Source organism: Carlito syrichta, unplaced genomic scaffold, assembly GCF_000164805.1.
Source record: "Carlito syrichta isolate Samal-C Ts95f unplaced genomic scaffold, Tarsius_syrichta-2.0.1 Scaffold311474, whole genome shotgun sequence".
In the NCBI taxonomy this organism is placed as follows: Eukaryota; Metazoa; Chordata; class Mammalia; order Primates; family Tarsiidae; genus Carlito; species Carlito syrichta.
In genome coordinates, this window is record NW_007255570.1 from 15,088 (window position 1) to 23,214 (window position 8,127).

Genomic DNA, 8,127 nt, shown 5'->3' on the forward strand with positions numbered 1-8,127 from the left:
CAGCCTCGACCTGCTGGGCTCCGGCGATCCTTCCGCCTCAGTCTTCTGAGTAGCTGGAATTACAGGCGCGCGCTACCATACCTGGCTGATTTTTGATTAATTGTAGAGATGAGGTCTCGCCAAGTTGCCCAGGCGGGTCTCCAACTCTCGGGCTCAGGCAATCCACTCACCTCAGCCTCCCAAAGGTGCGGGGTTACAGGCTGAGCCACCGAGCCCGGCTTGTGTTCATCCTAATAAGAGGTCCCAGTCCATAAGGAACCTATGTCATCTCAATCGTCATTGCTTGGTTAGTGCTGGAAAAGACCCCTCCTGCCTGTCCAGATGGGACAATACTAGTCATAAACCCGCCAATCTGCAATACGGATTAGCACATTCCTTGGGACACTGAGATCCATTTTCATAAACACTATCCTTAACAGCCCATGGCGACAAGAATCTGCTTTTTTAGACTGTCCCTGGGGGTGAGTTTTTTGGCTGCAACTTCTGACCCTGTGGTTGTACACGATGCACAGAAAGTCAAACACTAGCACACTGATGCCGAGGAGCAGAGAAAGGTTTATCTGACTCGGTCAAAGTGAGGCAGGGTAGCTAGCACAGGTTAGACAGATAGATAAATTTCCCACAGGTAGGTTTTAGAAAGCGTTCAGAAATTTCAAAAATTACATTTTATTAGCCAAGTGTGATGGTGTGCGCCTGTAGTTCCAGCTACTTGGAAGACTGAGGATGAACAATCACCCGAGCCCAGCAGATTGAGGCTGCGGTGGCTGTGAACATGCCACTGCATTCCAGCCTGGGCAACGGAGTGAGACTCCAACTAAAAAAATAAAATAAAATAAAATCACATTTTACTTCATCCCCTATGCAAATCATCAGAGGTAAGACTAGGGCAGCCCAACTTTTCAATTTATGGCTTAGCATACTAAATCACTAAGAATCTTTCGGGTTCCCTTTGGAAGGCGGAAGGCCAAAAAACATCCCTTAACTGAGCAAAGCCACAGAAATGATAATAAGATCACCTTTTAGATAAGGAACTTGTGAATTTGAAACATCTGGCCAGGTCTCTAGCAAAAGAAACTGTGTCCGATAAAGACCACTCCTCCTCCCCTTGTCTTTCCCATCAGGAGCCCAGAGATCTCTGTCAATCTCCAGAGTGACAGATACCTGAGTTCCACCCTCTTTAACACAACAATCTTTGTGAAGGACTGGGCGTGGTGGCTCAAACCTGTAATCCCAGCACTTTGGGAGGAGGAAGGAGGATTGCCTGAGTCCAGGGATTTGAGACCAGCCTGGGCAATATGGTGAGATCTTGTCTCTACAATAAATAAAAAAATCAGCCAGGCATGGTGACACATACCTGTGGTTTCAACTACTTGGAAGGTTGAGGCGGAAGGATCGCCTGAGCCCCACAGGTTGAGGCTGTGGTGGCCAGAGTATGCCTCTGCACTCCAGCCTGGGTAACAGAATGAGACTCCTACTCAAAAAAGAAAAAAGTAATAATTGTGAAGGTATATCAGGTCTACTGTAAAAAGCAAAAGTGTGGTTTCTTTTACCCATGCCAGCTCTGGCATGTCACCCTGTCTTTTCTCTTTTCTTTCTCTGATAAACTTTTTTTTTAGTTGGAGTCTCACTCTGTCACCCAGACTGTAGTGCAGTGGCATGCTCATGGCCACCGTAGCCTCAACCTGCTGGGTACAGGCGATCCTTCCACCTCAGCCTTCCAAGTAGCTGGAACTACAGGCACGCATCACCATGCCTTGCTAATTTTTTTATTTATTGTAGACATGCGGGCTCTCCAAGTTGCCCAGGCTGGTCTCAAACCCGTGGGCTCAGGCAATCCTCTCACCCTGCCTCCCAATGTGCTGGGATTATAGGTGTGAGACACTGCACCTGGACTCTAATAAATTTTGTTGGAAACTTTGCTGGCTGTTCTACAATTCATTTTGAAAATGAGCCAAAGAATCCACGGGTTTTGCACCGCACTTCACCCAGCATCAAAAGAGTGAGGGCTGGCGAGGCAAACTGTCAACTCCAACCTGCCTGTGAACGTGACTAGGGGCTTTCTTGAGCAAGGTAAGTACATGGGAGGTGAGATTCCTGGTGATCAAAGCTGCTCGCATCCCCCAGCCAATCAAGTTTCTGGATGCCATTCAGGAAGATTTTGTGACATGAAGATTATTATGTATTTATTTAAAAGATGGCCAGGTGCATCATCCCACCACTTTGGGAGGCTGAGAAAAAAGGATTGCTTGAGCCCAGGAGTTTGAGACCAGCCTAGGCAACGTAACGAGACCTCCTCTCCACCAAAAAAACCAAAAAATTAGTCGGACCTGGTGGCACATGCCTGTGATCTCAGCTAATTGGGAGGCTGAGGCAGAAGGATCACCTGATTCCAGGAGGCCAAGGGTGCAGTGAGCCACCATGCCACTGCACTCCAGCCTGGGTGACCAGGTGAGACCTCAACTCAAAAAAAAAAAAAATTAAAAAAGAAAAAAGTCCGGGCGCGGTGACTCAAGTCTGTAATCCTAGCACTTTGGAAGGCTGAGACGGAAGGCTGAGACGGAAGGCTGAGGCGGAAGGATCGCCGAAGTCCAGCAGGTCGAGGCTGCGGTGGCCGGGAGCGGCCACTGCACTCCAGTCTGGGTGACAGAGTGAGACTCCAACTCAAAAAAACAAACAAACAAACGGAAGGCTGCGGCGAGAGAATTGCCTGAGTTCAGGGGTTCTAGACCAGCCTGGGCAACTTGGTGACACCTTATCTCTACTACAAATAACAGAGAAGAAAGTAGAATGAAGTAAAGTTTATTATTCACCCTTCACAGATGGAAAGGGGGCTGGTACTCAGGTGAGTGTGGCACGGAAGGCTGGAAACTAGGTGTATCTAAGGGTCTTTATTTTCTTTTTTGTTAGAGTGTCATTCTGTCACCCAGACTGGAGCGCAGTGGCACACTCCTGGCCACCGCAGCCTTGACCTGCTGGGCTCCAGCGATCCTTCCACTTCAGGCTTCCAAGTAGCCGGAACTACAGGTGTGTGCTACCACACTCGGCTAATGTTTTATTTATTATAGAGATGAGGCCTTGCCAAGTTGCCCAGGCGGTCTCGAACCCGCGGGTTCAGGCAATCCACTTGCCTCAGCCTCCCAAAGTGCTGGGATTACAGAATGAGCCACCAAGCCCGGCCTTTAAAGCTAGGGAGGTTTAGACCTGGAGAAGGTCTGGGTCAAAAGGAATGTCCAAAGTTATATTCTTTGGTTTCCATAATAGTCACATGGATCTAGTATCTTGACATCGTCAGGCATCAACGTCTCATGACCTCAGGTGAAGGGCTGGAGGTTATCATGGTCCTATGATAGCAATATGCCAATAAACATGCCTCCTAGGTGGTATGCTGGAGGTCCTCACAGGAGGCCAATAACAATGTATTAATTCAAATGCCTAAAAAATGGATTGTTAGCAAGATTGAACATGCTTAAGGGGTTCTGTGTAATCACTGGTTTCTAAAATAAAGTATTTTTCTTGTTAATAATTATAGTAAAAGGACATGTGGGCCATGCAAGCTACGCAGCAAGGCAATGTCAATGAGGAAAATGTTTGTGCTGATTCAAAATGGCTACAGTATATCCTAAATTTCTAGGGTTCCCTCCTTTCAGTCAGAAACATAATTTAGACCCAGCTATTTGTTTATAAACTGGTAAATTTTCTTCTATCCTGCCTTGCAAGTCACCAAAGTTTTAGAATGGATAAGATCTGCAGCCTGGCTCGGTGGCTCAGCCTGTAATCCCATGCCTTTGGGAGGCTGTGGTGAGTGGATTGTCTGAGCCTGTGGGTTTGAGACCCGCCGGACCAGCGAGACTCATCTCTACAATAAATCAAAAAAATCAGCCGGGTGTGGTAAGCGCATGCCTGTAATTCCGCCTACTTGGGAGGCTGAGGTGGAAGATCGCCGGAGCCCAGCAGGTTGAGGCTGCGGTGGCTGGGAGCAGTGGCCGGGAGAGGCCACTGCACTCCAGTCTGAGCGACAGAGTGAGACTCCAACTCAAAAAAAAAAAAAAGTACTTGTGATATTTTTCTACCTCCAAATAGTGTTGCAAACAAGAACTTCCATTTCTGCTTCTGAGAAATGGTTTTAAGCCTCTTTCTCTCTTAGCCTACACTTTATTTTTTATTTTTATTTTTTGAGTTGGAGTCTCACTGTCGCCCAGACTGGAGTGCAGTGGCCGCTCCCAGTCACCGCAGCCTCGACCTGCTGGGCTCCGGTGATCCTTCTGCCTGTCTTCCAAGTAGCTGGAACTACAGGTGCACGCTACCACGCCCGGCTAATTTTTTTATTTATTTATTGTAGAGATGAGGTCTCACCCGCCCAGGCGGGTATCGAACCCGTGGGCTCAGGCAATCCACTCACCTCAGCCTCCCAAAGGCGCAGGATTACAGGCTGAGCCGCCGAGCCTGGCAGCCTACACTTTAAAGATCTTTTTTTTTCCTTTGTAATCTAATTGTGTGCCTACTTGAGAAATTCCAGGCCAGGCGCCGTGTCTCATGCCTGTAATCCTAGCACTTTGGGAGATGGAAGTTGGAGACCAGCCTGGGCAGCATCTCTACAATTAAAAAAAAAAAGAATCCAGCCTGTGGGTCCAGTTACTTGGAAGGCTGAGGCAGAAGGATTGCCTAAACCCAGCAGGTTGAGGATGCGATGGGTGCAATTGTGCTACTGTACTCCAGCCTGGGTGACAGAGTAAAACTCCAATGGGAGAAAAAGAAAGAAATTTCAGAGGCTGTTCCAGAGGCTGACTCCATAAGAACAGAGCATGGAGACCTCACGGCAGAATTCCCCATTATCTAGAGGCCACCTGAAGGTGATTAATCTACAACCTGGCCATATTTGGGACAGTATCAGCCAGATCTCTAGGGGGATAACAATTAAAAATAACCATTGAAGCAAGACCAGCTCCCTGTGCTGTTCCCAGATATTCCTCATTCCATTCTTTGCCTTGGAAATCCCCTATCCTCAGTTAAAAATTTAGTTTTTTGTTTTGGCAAGAGCCTGGCTCTTTCCCCATCTGCCAGCCTTTGGAATAAAGTCACCTTCCATGCACTACATCTTGTGCTTGTTCATTTTGTCCTGCAAGTGGCATGCAGTAGAACTTACTTTCAGCAACAGTGTTAGCAAAATTAATTTGTAAAAGAGTGCTATTTAATTGGCTTAAAAGTAAGTGGTTAAACCGGGGGTGGTGGCTTACGCTGTAATCCCAGCACTGTGGGAGGTGGAGGTGAGAGGATTGCCTAAGCTCAGGGGTTCATAGTGAGCCTGGGCAACATAGTGAGATGGCATCTCTACAATAAATAAAAAATTAGCCGGGTGTGGTGGCACATGCCTGTGGTTCCAGCTACTTGGCAAGCTGAGGCAGAAGAATCACCAGAGCCCAGCAGGTCGAGGCTGCAGTGGCTGTGGGTGTACCACTGCACTCCAGTCTGGGCGAAGAGTGAGATTCTGACTCTAATAATAATAATAATAAATTAATAAATAAAGTTATTGCCTAACTAGATTTGGGTTCTTCTTACAACATCATGTCTGTGTGTTGGATAACTCCCTATTATTTCTGCGATTTATTCACATTCCAGCCCACAAGATGGTCAGGTCTAGTGTGCCTGGTTGGTTGGGTGAAGGTTGTGTTCCCATAAGAAAGACATCTGAATGCTTACCTTACTTTAATTCAGACCTGCCTAAGAAAATTTATCACTGGGTGTGTTGGCTCAAGCCTGTAATCCCAGCACTTTGGAAGGCTGAGGTGAGAGGACTGCCTGAGTCCAGGGATTCAAGATCAGCCTGGGCAACTTGGTGAAACCTCATCTCTACAATAAATTAAAAAATTAGCTGGGCGTGGTGGCACGTACCTGTAATTCCAGCTACTTGGAAGGCTGAGGCGGAAGGATTGCCTGAGTCTAGCAGGTCATGGCTGTGGTGGCCACAAGTGTGCTACTGCCCTCCAGCCTGGGTGATAGAGTGAGACTCCAACTCAAAAATAATAATAATAAATTCCAGGGTCAGGCATGGTGACTCACGCCTGCAATCCCAGCACTTTGGGAAGCTGAGATGTGAGAATTGCCTGAGCCCACAGGTTTGAGACCAACCCGGACAACTTGGCAAGACCTTGTATCTACAATAAATAAAAAAATTAGCCAGGCTTGGTGGTGCTTACCTGTAGTCCCAGCTACTTGGAAGGCTGAGGTAGAAGGATTGCCTGAGCCTGTCAGGTCTAGGCTACTGTAGCCATGAGAGTGCCACTACACTCCAGCCTGGGCAACAGAGTGATTACTGATTCAGTTATAATAATAATAATAAAAATAAATTCAAAGTACTAAAGTCTTTTTTTTTTTTTTTTTTTTTTTTGAGTTGGAGCCTCACTCTGTCACCCAGGTAGAGTGCAATGGCATGCTCCCGGCCACCGCAGCCTCAACCTGCTGGGCTCAGGAGATCCTTCTGCCTCAGCCTTCCAAGTAGCTGGAACTACAGGCACTTGCTACCATGCCAGGTTAATTTTTTGATTTATCGTAGAGATGAGGTCTCATCAAGTGATCTAGGTTGTTCTCGACCCCGTGGGCTCAGGTAATCCTCTTACCTCAGACTCCCAAAGTGCAGGGATTATATAGGCTTGAGTTACCACACCCAGCCAATACTAAAGTCTATTTTATTTTATTTTTTTTTGAGTTGGAGTCTCACTCAGTCGCCCAGACTGGAGTGCAGTGGCCGCTCCCGGTCACTGCAGCCTTGACCTGCTGGGCTCTGGCGATCCTTCCGCCTCAGCCTTCCAAGTAGCTGGAACTACAGGAGCGCGCTACCACACCTGGCTAATTTTTTTATTTATTGTAGAGATGAGTCTACAAGGTAAGCATTCAGATGTCTTTCTTATGGGAACACAACCTTCACCCAACCAACCAGGCACACTAGACCTGACCATCTTGTGGGCTGGAATGTGAATAAATCGCAGAAAAAATAGGGAGTTACCCAACACACAGACATGATGTTGTAAGAAGAACCCAGATTTAGTTAGGCAATAACTGTATTTATTAATTTACTATTATTATTATTATTATTATTAGAGTCAGAATCTCACTCTGTTGCCCAGACTGGAGTGCAGGCAGGTCTCGAACCCGCGGGCTCAGGCAATCCACTCACCTCAGCCTCCCAAAGGCGCGGGATTACAGGCTGAGCCACCGAGCCCGGCTCTAAAGTCTATTTTTAAATAAAATTAAAAATATATAGTGTGGACACACAAGTTTTATTCCACTAGGTTTACTAGTCAAATAAGTTTATATTATCTCTACTAGATGTTTAAGATTATAAAATTAGTTTCCAACCTACAAACAGATGTGTAAATGCAAATGTAGAGTCCGTTGTTTCTTACCTATTAAACCTAGTCATAAACCAAACAAAACACAACTTTATGTATTTAACGTTCAGGTTTTTGCTTTCATGATACTTGCCCAATATTCATGTGCTGTAAAAATAGTTAACAGGAAACAACTTGATGTTGGCTAGCTTTGTCTAATGTTTCATAATGTTTTTCATGAGTAATCCAAACATAATTGTTAAGAACAAGTGAATTAAATAGACGTAAGTGGGATAAAAGCTTGTAAGTGTTCCTTTTAACAATAATTAAGCTTTTTTTTTTGAGTTGGAATCTCACTCCATCTCCCAGGCTAGAGTGCAGTGACACACTCATGGCCACCCCAGCGTCGACCTGCTGGGCTCTGACAATCCTTCACCTCAGCCTCCACACCCGCTAATTTTTGATTTATTGTAGAGACAAGGTCTTGCCAAGTTGCCTGGACTGTTCTCGAACCTGTGGGCTCAGGCAATCCACTCACATCAGCCTCCCAAAGTGCTGGGATTACAGGCTAAGCCGCTGAGTCCGGCCTAATTAAGCTTTATAATCTGTCTGCTTAAAAACAGTTTCCCAAATCTCTTTGGTAACTTACCCCCTTATAGTGATTTGAAGTTAAATTAAATGATGGATAGTCACTGATTATCTAGATCATTTCCAAACAAGAAAAAATACTGAACATTAATTGCTAAGTATAAGCTTATCTACTTTTCTCTTCTGTTTTTTTTTTTTTTTTTTTTTTTTTTTT